Below are 18,488 nucleotides of genomic sequence, written 5' to 3'. Positions count from 1 at the left end.
CACTTGAGACTTATTTTGTAAAAATAAATCGAAATATTCGATGCTGTTCGCATACAAATTTGAGTTTTTGGCCTTTTTAGTCAGCTGGGTAGAAGAAGTCAATAAAAGCGAATTCATAATAATATTATTGTACTTAATTTGCTTTTCAAGAAAATAATATTATTATGAGTTCGCTTTTATTGACATCTTCTTCAAGTTAAAAAATTTTAGGCAACCAATACCTGAGATGTATATACATACAAACATTTATCTACACATACTGTAAAATTCCATATCTTCCGAAAATAAAAAAGAAAAGCTTTTTGCTTTTTTGTGCTTTAAAAATATGTTTTCTTATCGTAATGAATCAAAATAATGACGCCAGCGCCAATCAGCGAAACCGGTTTTTGACGTGATAACGTCTTATAATTCGATTTAACAGGCTGCACGCACGAAAAAATGTGTCGCTACCTTGCTCATTAGTGTTACCTTGCTCATTGCCGTTACCTTGCTCATTGCCGTTACCTTGATCATTTGTCGTTACCTTGCTCATTGCATTGAATGAACTGCAAGCGAAAGCGCGGAAGGAACGACAAAGCAAACAAAGCAAACGAACGGCAACGTTCGACATCTTGCTCTCTCCTACTTAAGTGAGCGTATATATGTATGTATATGTATGTATATGCGCATTTGTATATAAATTCACATATTTGTATTTGCATATGCCTTCTTCCTGTGTGCATGGTAATGCACCATTTCCCTGTTGAGAATAGGAGGTGATAGGAAAAGTAGGAAATGAAAGGGGGTGTTTCGAGTGTAATGTGTGTTGAAAAAGGCAAATCGATGATGTTGCCTCTTAGTGTTGTTGACTTATTAACGTCTGATGCACAATCGAAATTGAAGATATCTTTCATGAATTTGATAAATGTTTCGTCATTTTTCACGTTCGTGTAAATGTAACTTGGCCTATTCCATTGCAATTCCATTTACCTCCTCCTCTATATCCATACAAAATATCTATCAAACAAATAAAATTAAAATTTTGCCTTGAAAATTGCAACCATTTCATCAATATTTTCTTATGACGTTGTCACGTTAAACTATCGTCAGTAAACCGACTTTACAGACAACCTCTTTTGACGTGATAACGTCTTATAATTCGATTTAACAGGCTGCACGCACGAAAAAATGTGTCGTTACCTTGCTCATATGTAGTTACCTTGCTCATTAGTGTTACCTTGCTCATTAGTGTTACCTTGCTCATATTAGTGTTACCTTGCTCATTGCCGTTACCTTGCTCATTGCATTGAATGAACTGCAAGCGAAAGGGCGGAACGAACGACAAAGCAAACAAAGCAAACGAACGGCAACGTTCGACATCTTGCTCTCTCCTACTTAAGTGAGCGTATATAAATTCACGTATTTGTATTTGCATATGCCTTCTTATTGATTATTATTAATTTGATTCACTTGAAGAATTTAAAATAAAACCAAGTTTGTTAATAATACCTGTTGTTTTAATGTTATAGTTATTAATTTTTTTATTATATATGAAGGAAAAAATGTATTTTAATATTTACCATATACCTTATAAGATATGTTGTCTATACTAATATTATAAAGAGGAAAACTTTGTTTGTTTGTAATGAATAGGCTCAAAACTACTGGACCGATTTTAAAAATTCTTTCACCATTCGAAAGTTACATCATCCACGAGTAACATGGATTATATTTTATTTGGAAATAGGGCTCGAGATATAGGTCAAAACGTGGACCCGGGTAACCTTCGGATGTGTATGTACAATATGGGTATCAAATGGAAGCTGTTGGTGAATGCTTTAGTCAAGAGTATTTTTCATGCTGCTCCGTGACTAGGGTCTCGAGATAGAGACCAAAACGTGGACCCTAGAATGTGTTTGTACAATATGGATATCAAATTGAAGCTGTTGGTGAATGCTTTAGTACAGAGTATTTTTCATGCCGCTCCGTGACTGGGGTCTCGAGATATAGGTCAAAACGTGGACCCGGCTAACCTTTGGTTGTGTATGTACAATATGGGTATCAAATGAAAGCTGTTGATAAGTGCTTTAATACGGGGTAATTTGTTATGTTATGTAATGTAATGTTATGTTATGTTATGTTATGTTATGTTATGTTATGTTATGTTATGTTATGTTATGTTATGTTATGTTATGTTATGTTATGTTATGTTATGTTATGTTATGTTATGTTATGTTATGTTATGTTATGTTATGTTACGTTATGTTATGTTATGTTATGTTATGTTATGTTATGTTATGTTATGTTATGTTATGTTATGTTATGTTATGTTATGTTGTGTTGTGTTGTGTTGTGTTGTGTTATGTTATGTTATGTTATGTTATGTTATGTTAATGTTAACTCATTCTCTATATCCATACAAAATATCTATCAAACAAATAAAATTAAAATTTTCTTTTGAAAATACAACCATTCAATCAGTATTTTCTTATGACGTTATCACGTTAAACTATCGTCAGTAAACCGACTTTACAGACAACCTCTTTTTTTTTTTGTTTAATTTTTCAAGGCCGAACGAAACTCTAAAATCTGAAAAAATAGGTATGACTTTCCACGATTTACAGCCGTCTTAATCTTGCATTCATAGTTTAACACTAAATATCTCTATGAACGCTAGATATATTAAAAATAAAGTCATTATGCGTTCATGTGCATCAAATTTTTGCGCAACTGGTTTAAAATTATTTTATGGTCGACCTTCAACTCCTGGGCGATGTTGTCGACATTATCGACATTTTCTTTAACATCAAAAGTGCCTGAACGGAATCGACGAAACCAAAATTGCAATTGAGTAATAAAGTTCACAGTTATTAGTAAAAGAGTTATGTACTTCCCAATAAAATGCAACTGCGCTACCAAAATACCAAATAAATCTACATATGCAAAAGTGTTCAAAAAAATTATTCGTACATTTTTCTTGTTTTCGAGAAAAACGCTTCGAGATAGTGCAGCAAAGTTCAGATATGAACCACTTAGAGAGTTATTTTATATTGAATCAAGTGAATATTATTATGAATACCTTAAAATATTTTTAATCAAAAAATCAGGGTGCAGAGATTCGAAAAATATATCGAAGACTAAATTAGACGATATATGCTAAACCAAGTTGTTGGCATGATGCACCAAATGCGGCAATATAAGGAAATCGAAGCCCATTTAAGCACCGAATATTGGGAAAATATTCCTTATTTACAATTTAAAACTACCTTAAAATAATCACCAAATTTTTATTTTCAAAATATTTCATCGCTATGTATGAAATTCCTGATATTCGGTGAAAATTCAAACGGAATAAGTTTTTAAGAAACAAATGATTCACTGACGGCTCAGTTTCAAGTATTGGCTAAGTATTAAAATAGTGCGTGTATTATTATTTTACAATAAAAATAGCACTAAAAAATTATAAATAATATATACATTTTTTTTATTATAGGCGAAGCAAGTTTCATACTGGAATTTCCATAAAATTTCGAGTTATTTTCAAATACGTACAAGATTTTATATTATTTTTATAAAAAAAAATGATAGCAGTTATCTTAAAAACTTGTCGCTAAAAAATAATAATTCGATTTTTGAAATCAGTGAGCAAATCTACATAAAAGTTTTAAAGTGACTTCTGGTGTTTATTTTCGCTATAAGCCTGAGGAACCAATGGAAGTTGGTTGAAGCCAGTCTTGCGTTCTCCTTTGATAAGCACATAGAAAAGTGCTAGTATAAGTGCGCTTCCCTGTTTGGAAGGAATTATAGAATTTTAAAATTTAACGCACTAAAGTCTTTCTACATCGAAGCGTGTACAACCGTTCGGATTTAAGGAGGTTCTTTGAGCCAGCCGGCAAGTTTATTGAGTCGAAGTCCAATTCAATACATTCCGGGCATTGCAGTTCACAAAACAAACAGCAACTTTGTGATCAGAACTTGACTGAACTTGACTGTGAAAAATTGCTGAAAACTGTTCTAAGAAATATTTTTTATTGATACACTTTTTATGGTGAGTGCTTACAATAACAATAATTTGTCAAACAAGACAATATACAACCAGTTAAGTACCTGCAACATTGTATGCTTTATGAGTAGTGCAAGTATGCATACCATACGTGTTTGGAATGCCATAAATTTATTTGCAACTAGGAAGGTATTCAATTACTTACTTACTAATTTCCAGTTTGCGAATGATTTTGAATGAATTTGTTGTTGGCTTTAATCACATGATAAGCTGGCGCTGATAAATCGGTGCTGAAATCGTCTCCCTTTAATCCAAGTCAATCACCAATTTGTAACCCTTCTTCGTCTGCCCCGCCTTGGCAGGTTTCTCGCAGTCCGTATATCAAATACTGCGTTGAGTCGGCAAGCCACACCTGTCACCACGCTGCTTTTTGATATGCAACACTATATTCTGGTCTTTATCTTCCTCGGCCCACACTTTGATGGTGGAACTGGTGGGCACCGCCACGGTTAAAGAAGTGGAGCCCGCTGCCGAATAGCTGGGCAGCAGATATTCACGTGTGGTGCGGCTGTTGGTGGTGGTATTGGGAGGCACACCTTTATTGGTGGTGCTGGTAGTGGTGGTGGTAGTGGTTGTTGTGGTTCTGGGGTTTACTTTAGAAATCGGTGGTAAGTGTTTCGACTTCTGCTGCTGGTTGGTTGGCGCCTCCTCTTCAATGGTTATGGTGCGCCGGCGCGTATGCGTCAAGGCGAAATTTCGACAAACTCGTTTCGTATGCTCCTCCACAATGGTGATATGCAAATCATGCATGACCGGGATGTGTTGAATACTGCTACTATAGTTTTTAGTGTTGCTAATTTTTGAATATTTTTAACTACACGTGGCGCTTATTAAATATGTTTCTTGTTGCGCTCCGTCTGCCTGAAGTCACTTTAAATTCACTCACTTTTTGTATTTTAATGATTTTTTATTTTCATATTTTTTGCAAATTTCTAATGAGTTTGAGTTTGTACGTAATTTATAACGCTGTGGAACTTTGCATTAAGGCGTTTCGAAATTGTTGTCACGTTTTAGTCGGGTTCGTCGATTTTTTGTTGTTGATTGTTTGTAATTTTTTATTGCTTATTAAGCTGCGGCTATCGCTGTAAATCTGTATTTTCATGTAGTTAGCTCTAGAAATTTTTACTGGCCTGAGGAAATAGGTCTACGCTGCAAGTAAAGTCGCACGATTTTATAAAAACGAAACTAGCGGCGTAAAAAAACTATTGATAATTGCAATCACGCTCATTAATTGACATAGATTTGTGTCTGTTGAACATTGTTTCTGTGTATTATATGAATATTTTATAACACAACGAGTGAAATGTTAATTTGTCGTAATTCGAATTCAGTTTTCTCTGCGTATTTGTTTTATATTTTTTTAACGCTATTTATTAAAAAAAAAAACGATTTAAATCTAGTGCTTTGCTTGCTTTGGAAAATAATATTTATGCTAACCGAAATTTCTCAATTTTTAACCTAAAACAATGCGTTAGTGCAAAAACAACAATTACGTAAACTGCAATAGTAAGTAGAAAACTTTTACTTTTTAGAATGTCAAAATCAGCTGATTCCGCCTATTGTTGAAAATGAACAATAAATTTATATATCTGACCTGGTCTATGAAAAGGTACCTTACGTGTCAAAAAATCATTTTTCACTTTTTTGTTGATTCGAATAGTGTGTGGAAGGCTCTTTAAAATGGTGAAAATCAGAAAGCCATAATTTGTTTAAAAGTTTGTTAAAAGTAAAAAAAAGAAAAGTACAAATACGAAAATACAAAAGCTAACTTATTTCTGAAAACGATTTCTGCGATTTGCATTAACTTTTTCTTATTTATTTATATATAAAAAAATGTTTTTCACTGCTTCTGTGATTTTATTGATACTGTGATCTACGCTGAAGAAAATAAGCCAAACCGGATTGAAAAATGTTAATATTTAAAAAAGTTACAAGGGTTTTTAGAAGTTTAAACTTTAACTGCTGTTTTCTCGAAAACTTGTTTTCGCACGTAAGGTACCTTTTCGTAGACCCGGTCACATATATTGATTTACTGTCAGACTTAGCAAAATACAAAAAAAAACGAAAAAAAAAAACAAAAAAAAAATTTATTTTGTCGTCCTGGAAAATCAATAAAATTAGTCTAAAGCGGTTAAATGCTCTTAATACTGACATAAATATAATAGTAATGCCGCTGCTGATAAACAAGTTGTTTATCCACAATATCTAAAAGGCATATTGTTAGTTTTAATGCACATTAGGGTGGTCCACAAGAGATCAAACTACTGAACATTACTTTACATACAATTACGCACTCTCCAGAAATATTCTAGACTATTAAGAAAACTCGTACTTTACTATTTTCTAGAACTCGGTTGATACTCAATATAACCGCAGAGCTCATGAAACTTCTCATGCATTCTACCAAAGACAAAGTAGTTTTTAAAATTTGAGTTTTTTCGCAAGCAATTAATAAGTACGCTTCAATTTGTCAAAGCGATCAGAATATAAAATATAAACAATATAAAAGAATATAAAATATAATTATTGCCATTCTTGACACAACAAACTTTGTTGGTTAAATATATTACTTTGCTTACTATGTACCAAGGACTATCAAAAAGAAGCAAAAAAATGTGTGTCAAAAAAAAAGGAAGTTAAGGTGGAAACATGTAATCTTCCGTAGGATAATTCAGGAGTTATGCATATCTTTGACAACAATTATTTATTTGATATTATTTTTTTATTTTTTTCTCAGATATTCGGTACTACAGGCTTTGCCAAACTTAGTCGAACTCAGCTGAATAATGCCAGAATGTGACTCAAACTTTCTGCAAGAACGGCCCATATTGCGTAATGTTTTCATCATAAGTGAAGAGACACATTTTCACTTAAACGGAGAGGTAAACAAGCAAAAGTACCACATTTGGATTACTGAAAACCTTAGTAACCTGAAAAACGAGTAACTCGTAACGAGTTACTGAATAAACTCAAAATGTCAAATACTTTATGGCGAAAAATCTTTTTAAAATCCTAGTCCGACTCTGACGTCTGCTGGCAAAATGAATCAAAGCAACGAACTTCCGTTGGATCTGCAATTTTTAATTTTTCATTAATGATGCCCTATACTCGAATAGGAGTTAGAGAAAAAATAATAATTAATGACGGCAGGTTTGAGTTCAGCACATCAACACACCTGAATAAATATTTATTTCAAATCTCATATAATCCTTTTTTTAATAGCTAACAGTGCCCCTAAAAGGTTAAGAAGATTTTGATGAAATCAAAGATCCCTACTACAAATATGATATCGAGATTCTCGGAAGAGTTTAAAGTTAAAAAGTAGTTATAATTTTAAGTAAATTTTTTGTATTTTCCTTCATAATATTCTCAGACTATGGGAATGACAAACTTTCTCAGAGAGAGAGCCGAAATACCCAAATAAAATAGACTTTTCGCGTTTACTAGACCCTTTTTGGAATGGCGGGAAGATATGTAAGCATGTAATTACTTAAAAATAGCGGTTCACAATAGGAACCTTCCTTCCTAAAAATATGTGTAATCAAAGCCTTGAATAATGGGCGCAGGCATAGGGCCTCTCATTAATCAGAAGACTGAGTATTCAAGCTGTCCAATAAAGGTTTGTGACAACTATACATTCATACATATGTACGAATTTGCTGTGCTATTGCATTTGATACACAAAAATATTGAGGTTGGTTCTCTTCTATACAGACATTAATTAAGGGCAGCGTTTACAGTATAAAATATTGTTTTATTACCAGTAATCACACAAAACATGTCTGACCTTTGATGTTTTTCTCACAGAGCTTATCAGTTACAATAAATTTTTTTTAAACATTGTTTGCTGTGGAAAAAAGCTCTTATCTTTTGTGCTTCTGGGCAGCCCACTTAGGCGAGTGAGTTTGTGTGCGCCAACCATTGTGTGGGTTATGGGTTCGCAACCCAATGTGAACGTGATATGATAGAATAAATTTGTTCTAACAGCGGCGCCAAGTGCCTGGCGAAGGCATACCTTCAAACGTATTTTTGCTATAAAAGAGCTCCTTATAAAAATCATTTGCAATCTGCTACATAAATAACTGTTTACGTTTTTAAGTGCAAAATTTAAATAGCAGTGCCTTCAGTTTTTTAAGGTTATACAACGAATTTTAATAAAGTTTTCCACAGACTTAGACGAAAGTACGTTTTTTCCTATATATATTTTTAATTTTGGTGAGTGCCTGCTAATATTTCTTATAGTGGGCGAGCGAAACATTGCAAAACACAACAACGAAATCAGATTGTGAAATTGAAAGCAGGTGGAAGATCTTTCAAAGAAACACAAAGTATTCTTTATCGTTCAGCAAAAATGATTTAAAATGCAATCAAATTTGTGGAAAGGCGAAAAATTATATGCAAGACGATCGCAGAATTGTAAGGGGCTCCAAAGAAAATCCAATGAAGTCAGCTCTACAAATGAAAAAAGAGGTGAACTTAAATGTTTTTAACACGACTGTGCGTGGAAGACTCCAGAAAGCTGGATTACTCTCACGATAAAATCCACTCTTGACACTAATACGTAAAGCAAAGAGTTTGGAATCTGCAAGAAAATATGCAAGCTGAACAGCTGACGTGTGGCGTAATATTTTATGGACTAAGAAATAGTTTTGTATGGCGACACGGGCTCACGACAATATGTTAGACGTCCACCTGGCACCGAAAATCAGCCACAATACGCTCCAAAAACCATTGATTCTGATATTATGGTACAGGCTTCATACATAAAATTGATGACATAAAGGAGACCAATATTTATATGGAAATAATGAGGAAAGTTATGCTGCCGTAGTGTTAAGAGGAAATGCCAATTAAATGGGTCCTGCAGCAGGATAATGATCCTAAATATATGAGCCGGAAGACTCAGGATTGGTTTCACGCAAATAAAATGGAGGTTATGAAATGGCCAGCTTAGTCTCCCGATCTCACTCCTGTAGAAAATCTGTACGCAGACTTAAAAAGAGCTCTACACATTGCCATACGAGTAACAATCAAAAACTTTGGGAAATTGTTAAAGATGCAGAAGATGACGAAGAAGATAATATATTAGTAAAAACTTTCTAATAAGATCTTAAACTCAAATAAAACAAAAAAAATCAACAGTTTTTTGGTATTTGCCTACTCATACACATGCGCTTCCATGCATGCAGTGTGAAACAGAAGTAACTGAAATAAAAATTAAGGTATGATTCTGATTTTACGCATACATAAATATGTATGTATGAAGGTATGCAAAATTTGCGAAATTTTCTCACATGTCAAACTTTGTTCAAATTTATAATAATAAAAAAAAAGTTAAAAGAAAATTAATTCCCATTCTCAAATTAAAACAAAGTAACAATAATACCAAAATACATTAGGTGACTAAGTAGTGCATCGAACAATTTATCATTAAAAAAATTGTATATTAAAAAACAAATACTTTTTAAAAAGAAAAAGATGAGCGCAAAGCACAACATTTACAAATCCGATTGAATACTTTGCAAAAAAAAAACTTTCAACCGAAAAAATCATCTGACAATTGCCAAGTTTTCAAATTTCTTTTGACGTAAGCACGATTTTTTTTTCTAATTAACTTTCTTCTTCATGCCAAGCATATGTCTAGGTAAACCAATGCTAATGCGGAATGTCTATTGATTTTACTAAAATAAATTCAAAAATACATAAATACGTTTTTTGTCTTTTTAGTTTGCCTCTAAAATTAGCACTGTTTCGTTATTTTCCTCTATTTTTTAAAAAGTTAGATTATATCACTTTATAGTTAGTCGTGGAACTATGAATGTATCTTTGAATGAATAAACGGCCGACAAAATAACAATCAAAAAGCAATAAAGAACTTTGTTCTAATAAATTTGCCAGACACTTTTGTTATCTTTTGTATTGAAATTTTATGTTTACAAACAGAAATATTAACACACACATACACACGGATCTATAAATGGATGTATGCACAACTAGGTACATATATAAGCATGGAAAAATGGAGACGTCTATACGCAAATGTATAGAAAACCAGTCTCCAAGTGATGACAAATGTTTTTAGTAAATAATGGATAAGTAATAATGAAAAGTATAACATTTTGATGCACCAAAAAACTGCAATGCGACTTGCCCTGGCCCTATTTATGGATATTTTCACCAAAATGTGAGGGGAGGCTCAACAACCACCTACGCATCATATGCCACCAAGATATGTTGTGTAGTAGGTTTTAGTAGACAAATTCCAGGAGAGGACAAACACATTATTTTTGTGATAGCTGTATAGAAATCAAAGATAACATTTCGGCGATTGCTTCGAGAGGTACCACATCTTGGAGCATTACAAAATATAATAATAATATAAATTTTTTTCAGTTTTTTAAAGTATAGAAAATTTATGTACGTTATTAATTAATTTATGTACGTAATTACAAAAACAATAATATAACAAAATGACTTTTCTTTTAATGTGCATATCATTTATTTCTATATGTTTAAATAATTTATATTGAAATTGCTTCGAGTTGCTGGTTATATAAATGAAAAGAGGCTTCGAGTGCAAAGGATTAATTATTATTTTGTGATATTTTTAGTAAAGTGTATTGTGTATACGATTTTATTATTCCATTCATGGAGATTCGAACCTATGCACTTTCGAATGGTTGTCACACCAAGCCATTCGGCTACGACGATGTACACAAAATTTTAAATTTTATAAAAAAAAATTAGAAAAATTCCTGGAACTTTACATGCCGATTCCACAATTTTTAGTAAGATTTTTCTGAAGTTAGTTAATTTAAGGTATGCAGTTTTATAGCTCATTAAATTTTACTATGGCGGCCGCCGTAGCCGAATGGGTTGGTGCGTGATTACCATTCGGAATTCACAGACAAAACGTAGGTTCGAATCTCGGTGAAACACCACAAAAATGAAGAAACAATCCGATTGTCTTTCTACCATAGAAAAGCTCCTCATAAAAATATCTGCCGTTCGGAGACGGCTTGAAACTGTAGGTCCCCCCATTTGTGGAACAACATCAAGACGCACGCCACAAATAGCAGGAGGAGCTCGGCCAAACAACCAAAAAGGGTGTACGCGCCAATTATATATACCTATATATACAGGGTTGCCAATATTCGACAGACCGATCTGGCAACCCTGTATCTTTTGACCGTGACGTCAAATCGCTGAATAACATACCGCGTTGGAAGCGTCAGTCCAAACAAATTTTTACCATGGAACAGCGCTCCCAAATTGTTGAAATTTACATTCAACAAAAGAAGTCAATTGTGAAAACTCAATATGCGTATAAAAAATTAAATAATGTGAAAAGTGCGCCTACTAGGAACACCATTAAACGTTTGTACGAAAGGTTTTCGACTGGTATGCTCTTTCTAATCCAAATCCGAGGCCAAATCAAAACCGACCAAGGCGTCGCCAAGGACATCCCAAAATCGCCGTTCTCAGCAGTTGGGCATTGTTTGGACCACTTTACAACGAATTATTCGCATTGATTTGCATTATTCCCGTATAAGATTCAATTGACACAAAAATTGTTGCCTGCGGACAAGCCTCGTCGATTGGAATGGGCCCAAAGAGTCATCGAAATCCGTCGGGTCCGTCGAATTATATATAATATAAAATGATTTGGCGACTTCACAGATTTTCTTCCACTAAGCCCGTTTTGGAAGGACGAATATACCGTATATGTATACTTGAGGCATGGAAGCAGTACTGAGAACTACGAGTATATGTGTAAAATTAATTGATATCGGCATTTCTCTTCAAGCGGATATTCATTTGGCTCTGACATTTAGCCATATAATTAAGTTACAATTTTTTATCAAAATCAGTGCTCTGTTCGCCAATGCGCTCCGCTGTGTTTAAGGAGCTGCGTTTACTTTCAATCGCAACCGATGTTGGACGATATTTTACCAACTTGTTGGGCTCTAAGATGTATGGTATGGAGGGATTTCTCTACGAGTATTTTCTGCATGAAATCTGTGGTACATGCAGACAAACCTCAGACGACTGCTGCATTGAACAATGTTGCCAGATTCTCAGTTTTAACTGCAAAATACTGTTTTTAGAGAAGCTTACAGTTTTTTTTAATTTCGTTTAAGTACAAGTTGCTGTTTCTCCGGAATTTCAGATTTGAACGAATAAATTAAAATAATACACCTTTTTTACGTTTTTTTCACTTTTTTTACAATAAAAAATGCCAAATCAATTTGAATAAAAAAAAATACAAAAAGAAAACGTATACATTTGCTCTAACTCTGATTTTTAAGAACGAAATATTTCTTAAAAAAATATCTTCAAATTGTACCTACTAAATTTAAAGTATCGAATCAACTGTATAAAAAATAGAGGTTGTAGTGTTTTGGTCGAAAGCTTATTTTTGACTATACAGCATTAAAAAAAAAAATTTGGCAACGCTGCCCCTAAAGCTTAACAAAATTTTCGTTACTTTTGAAACTAAGCCCCTTTTATGCGAAGATCTCACACAACAATGGCACACTATGACGCGTACCTATGCACGCCATCGAATGCTACGTATATAAAAAAAAACATTGTAGCATTATCTCACCTAACGTTTTCATGTGATACCCATACCAGAAGAATATTAGAAATTGGAAAATGACTTTGAACTCAGACCCATCAAAGAAAAAGTGGTGTTTCTTGTTTATTTCTTTGTCTGCTCCACATAAAAAATGTGTTTGCCTCTGATTTCTCATCACCTGCAGGCAAACTAGCGTTTTTCTACGTCGCACAGCAAATCATGTGTGTTTATATCATATATGAGCTATTCTACTTAATATGAAACTTAATATGAAACTATGAAAAAAAACAGATTTTTTTTGGTAAAAAGCGGCTGCCAAAAGTAGCACAACTATTCAGTCTGACGATCAACATTTTGTTGTTTTAAATAACTTTTTATTTAACTCTTTAATTTAGTGACGCTAATTTTGGGCAAAGTATAAAAATAGAATATTCAAAATTCTATAGGGCTTATCTATTAATTTACAAAAAATGCTAAATTATTCAGTTTGTTTTTAGCCACGCAATGCTTTCAAATAAATTCTCCTGAAACGAGTAATCCATAGTTGTCGACGTTTGTATACAAATTATATACAATACATATTTCTTATTTTTAAGAACTAATCCCAAACAAAGCGCTGGTCACGCTATTTTTTATGGAAAAGAGAAAAAAGTACACAAAACTGATTTCAAGTAAAAAAATTGTGTTCATAAATACCTGTGCATATGTTTCTTGGCACAGAAAATTCTTTTCTTTTCCCTAAATCTGTAACAATATGTGTGTGCACATATACATGAACCCACACATACATATGTACATGTTCTCCATATCATATAAACACGTCCGCTAAGAATTTATGAATGAACTCTTTACTCTTGTCAGCTGCTTCGACATTTTACATTCGTTGCCATCAGAAAATCAAACACAACCCCTTGTGGGATTAAAAAAGTGAAAAAGTGTAAACATAAACTCATTAAGAGGAAAGCCAAAAGTATTTGACACGTTGCTTGAAGCTGTCAAAGGCGTGCACGCGCTTTGGGTATCAGTTACTCACGGCAGGAGATCACTCAATGGGGTATGATTTGAATAATTTGCTAAAACTGGTACTTATAAGTAAAGTATGAGTGGTTTGTAAGCTGTTCAACAGTGTCGTAATGCGTCAAGTGTTTGGCAGCTTGACTGATTAATTGCCGCCTAAAGAGCGAACAACAAAACACTCCTTCGCACTGTTATCAATATTCATCCCAGCAAGGTTACTTGAGCTGCTGATCCCTGACTGGGTTATAGCATTTTTTCTTGCCTAGCTATTCATCTGCATAGTAATCAAATAATGAGTCGTGGTAGTGCGACTTGTAGCTACTTTTTTGTATGTATTCTTCTCATATTATTTACACATTAACTCCCATCTATTATCTGTCTTATCAGTGTTTATGTGAAAGCGTGTGTCACTGATATTTATAATTGTCAGCCGCTTGTTTTGCTGGGTAGATAAGGTAAACTGTGGCATATTTTGTAACTCGCTTGATTAGGTTTTCAATAGACACCTGTGTTCACAAAAATAGAAGAACGGCATATTGCAAAGTTTTGACTACTTATTTTTTATTATTATTTTTTATACAAAGTTTTAAACTTCGCGCAGAATTTTAGAAAATTCATCTATTTCCATTAATATTTGGAACTTTTTGTTCAGAACTTTCTGGGTATGCAGTTTAAACTCATTGATTTTGCGTTTAATAAAATGTAGTTTTAAGTGGCTCAAACAGCCTTGTGCAGAAGCTATCTGGATTATAAGGTAGGACTTTCTGAGCTGCCCTCCTCTCGTCGGGCTAAGATTCAGATATCTGGGCCTTCACTTTCTTGCTATACCTGTGCATATAGCAGTTTTATATATCACACCTGGTGAGTTTTATCAGTCGCTTGAAGTGACTAATACAAAAGTAGTTAACCATCGTTTGTTATCATCCTTTAATCCAAAGTCCCTTCTTAATTTTTACCCTGTTTGGTTCTTTTACCTTTTTACATCATCGCAGTATACGAATTTTGATTATTTTTCCACGTATTCCCCTCGCGTGGCCAACCACTTGTCTTACCTCTGATACTAAGTAGCTCAAAATTTGCGTTATTTTCGATTTTTTATTTTGTTTTCTTGCTGCCAGTCATTTAATTATTTCCATAAAACAAACGCATGCTTTTTAAATTCTTTTTTATGTGGAAAAATTCTGATTGAAAAGTTTGAAATTCTGATGCAATTTTATTGAGCTAAAAAAATATATATAAATAAATAAATAGTCAAAATTTTGCAATAAGTCGCGCTGCTTTTATTGTGAACACAAGTGTACCAGCGTCTATGAATAGCCAAAAACATATTGTAATCAGCTGACATTTCCTTTGATTAAAAGAAGCTAACGGAAGCTCGCCATATGTCGGCAATGATTGATATAAAATTAGCATATTTCGTAAGGGAAAAATAAAGCTAATGAATTGTGCCTGATACCTAGCGACAAGCACAGGAAAAGAATACAATTTAGAAACGCTTTTAAGCTAGTTAAGCGGCGACTTAACAACTCGCGAACCTTTCAAGGAGTAACTGCAAGAGACGCATCTTTTCCATGAATACTCCGTTGCACACCTTTTTTAAGAGCTTCAGTTCGGTAGCCGGGTCTGGTTTTTTTTCATCCTATTCGAGGATCCTTTTCAAAAGAATAGAAAATTAAATTTTAGGAAGCTACCTGGAAGCTCAAGTCCTTAGCTATAATATAAATATTTTAAATTCACGTCCAAAGTCGAAAAAGTCTTGCCAGACCCGAGTGCCGAACGAAGGGTTCAGAGCCATCTGCACTGATCATCAAACGCATTGCGAGGCGTGCCACTGAAAGTAATTATTATTTTGATTTGACACATTCTTTAAATTTTATCTAATCTTCCTAAAATAAGTAGGAAGCTCCTTTTGGTGTTTTTCTTTATTTTATTTGGAATTTTAAATATTTAAATTCCGTAAAACTACACAAGCTTGTGCTTAGTCATTGGCTTGAAATCACTCTGATATGGGTTCCCGGTCATAGGCGCATACGGGGTAATGAGATAGTGGATGAGCTAGCAAGAAAAGGTTCGACACTAGACTTAGCAGAGGCGGTGGCAGCCTCCACCCCACTGAAAAAAATAAAAGCATCCATTGCTTCACACTATCATGGTTTAGCCGAAAGAAGATGGAACCACATAACTTCATGTATAACAACAAAAAACACATGGCCGTCGTACAAAATCCAAAGGACGAATCACCTGTTAGGATGTTCTCGGTCAAACATCTCACGCATCACTGCAACCCTTACAGGTCATTGGAAAGTAGGGGAGCATGCAGCCAGACATGCAGACATCACATATGCAGGAGCTGTCAAGCGGAAGGGGCGAAGGAAAGTCTTTTCCCCTATTTACGTGAATGTCCGGGGCTAGCTAGGGCACAACTCCGCTCCTTCGGTAAGCCTTTCCTACAGTAAATTAACACTTTTTTGACCGGTAGCCTATTAATCGGCTTTTGGTTATCGACGGTTTTTGTCAGTGGGTTGCTCTTTTTATAACTACGCAGCGCCAACGTCGTTAATTATTTGCAGCTTTGTACTGACCTCTCCAATTTTTTATCAATTATAATAGTTTTTTACCATTTCTAATGGATAAAGAAAGTGCAGATGAAGAGTTTTGCTTAGATGCTCAAATAACCACCAAAATACTTCAGAGCCTACAAGAAGAGCACCAAAATCAGATCATCCAGAAAGATTATCATGCATAAAGAAGCACAAACGGATAAGAATAGAGACAAAAGGTAAATGCAAAAACCCCCAAAAACAATTTAGAGTATGTGCATCGAAAAAGATAAGAAATCGAACATGTTTCGTTTGTAAATTTTGTAATATTCCCTTACATAAGGGATACTGTTACGAGAGATACCACACTCTAAATATATATTAAAAAAATTAATTACTGTTACCTTGAATTTATTTCATGAATGTAAGTGAAACAGGCAATAAATTGTATAAAACAAATACAAAATAAAGTATAAATATCAATAAAATTCCATTACTTTAAAACAAAAGGAATACGCACCACACAATGCATAGTGAAAATTTAGCCGGTACTTATTGAGTGGCAGCCTCAACCACAACCGGTCGATAAAGTGTGAAGAAGATCTCCGACATCGAGATAAAGGATTTGCTGCTAAATGGATCTGACTTGGAAGCAAAAAAAGAAAAGAAAAAAACATCATCACACGGGACAGTGGTAGTAAAACGATGGTGGTCACTAATTAGGAGTATTTCAGTGGAAATATTGAAGCACTTCAACAACAACAGCAACAGTACAAGTTTAAGACTGTTTAGACACAGATCCAATTTACGTGATGACTTTTTACCATTAATAATTTCGTTATTTCCCCTTCTCACATAATCTTTTAAAGAAGCCTTCGAAAATCTTCGCACATCTACACGATGACTTTTTATTTGCGTCTTTCCTTGCGTATTTTTGTCGTTTAAGCGGACAATTTTCTTTGGAAATTCGTTCACTGAGTGCGAACCCAAAGTGCACTTGAATAAAAATACGAAAATGTGAATACGATGAAAGCGATGAAAACAAAATGTCAAAAACCCCTCGATTTCATTCACCATGCGTGCAGGCCTACCCCATTGACTTCTCTACACTTTTTGCCTCCAAGCGCCACAGGCATGACTTTCCACCCACAGTGAAAAGTATTCTTATTAATTGGCTCAAAGCCTATTACAAATTATTAAAAGCAAAATATTTTCTTTTTCTTTTCCGAGAATTTCTTTCAATCTATAACAGCTTTTAAATTTCATGAGATCTCTAACTACTTAAGTTCTCAAGTCATGTTTTTGCAATTAAAAATTGGCTATTCAAATCCAGCTTTTCTTGTTAAGCTATTTATTATCACTCAGTGTTCAACACGTATGTATGTGCCTATGCACGTGCGTTTAAAACACGTATCATACATTAAAAAAAAAATCGAATGTGATTGCATTCATAGGAAGTTGAGTTTTCAATTGCTCAGCCTCCAGAGCCGCATTGAAAATATCAAGTGCCAATGTTATGCAAGAAAAAAGGTTTGGATTTGACGAAAAAATGAACGCCTTTGAGTCGAAAAACTCTCATCAATAAAATATTTTATATCCCCATGTTGATTATATTTTCATGCATAGCTTAATTTTTTTTTTCTCTAATGTAGCTGCAAATCATCATCCTCTAATTTTTCTTTTAACAAATTATATTTTTTTATTTTCACGGTCTGTCTGACAACAAAGTCGCAATATAATTTCAAAAAGTACAGCAAGAAGATGTTGGCTATACTCTGCGTCAAAAATCAACTGGTTTGTTATCTGGAAAAAGTTTCATTTGGGCATGAAACTATGGGTTTTATATAATAATGTTGCATACTCAGTTTTTCAGTTTCTAAATTTGTCATTTCCAAATTAATTTCTTAAAAGACTTTAAAGACAAAAAACAGATTTGTCCGTAAACAGTTACAAATACTTATACTCCCACTATAATATGACTATTAGCATCAAGCGAAAGATAATATATTCAGCTGCTAAAAAGATTTTATTGTTTACTTTTGGTCAATGCAAATATAGATTTGGTGTAGTATTCCAAAGAAGCAAAATCCAACTATTTTTTTTACTTTTTTTATAAAACAGCAGAGAAGCAGAAGAAAAAGCAGAAAAGGTAATACAAATTTAATTAAACCTGAATATATTATTTTTTGTTTGATATAAGAGATAAATAGAGTTGCTCGAAATTGTAAAGCCCTTTAAAAAATTAAATTAGTGAGAAAATAAAAACTGAGTATGCAGAATTGCTATATCCAATCTATGGTCCCACGTG

At 33.7% G+C, this 18,488-nt stretch overlaps 1 protein-coding gene across 3 annotated transcripts in view; it reads right to left on the bottom strand.

Moving 5' to 3' along the window:
- LOC128862885 (cGMP-dependent protein kinase, isozyme 1) overlaps nucleotides 1-18,488 on the bottom strand; it is a 108,336-nt gene that overhangs the window by 81,500 nt on the left and 8,348 nt on the right. Inside the window, exon 1 of one of the 3 annotated variants that reach the window (XM_054101688.1) lies at nucleotides 4,188-4,347. The exons of 1 other annotated variant lie outside the window; for it this stretch is intronic. The gene's annotated coding sequence lies outside the window, so the exon portion shown is untranslated. Of the gene's footprint in view, nucleotides 1-4,187; nucleotides 4,348-18,488 lie in introns of those variants that run through there. One more of the 3 variants, XM_054101689.1, reaches the window with a different exon arrangement.

The sequence above is a fragment of the Anastrepha ludens genome, chromosome 5 (assembly GCF_028408465.1).
Source record: "Anastrepha ludens isolate Willacy chromosome 5, idAnaLude1.1, whole genome shotgun sequence".
Lineage (NCBI taxonomy): Eukaryota > Metazoa > Arthropoda > Insecta > Diptera > Tephritidae > Anastrepha > Anastrepha ludens.
This window is presented reverse-complemented; position numbering and strand designations above follow the sequence as displayed.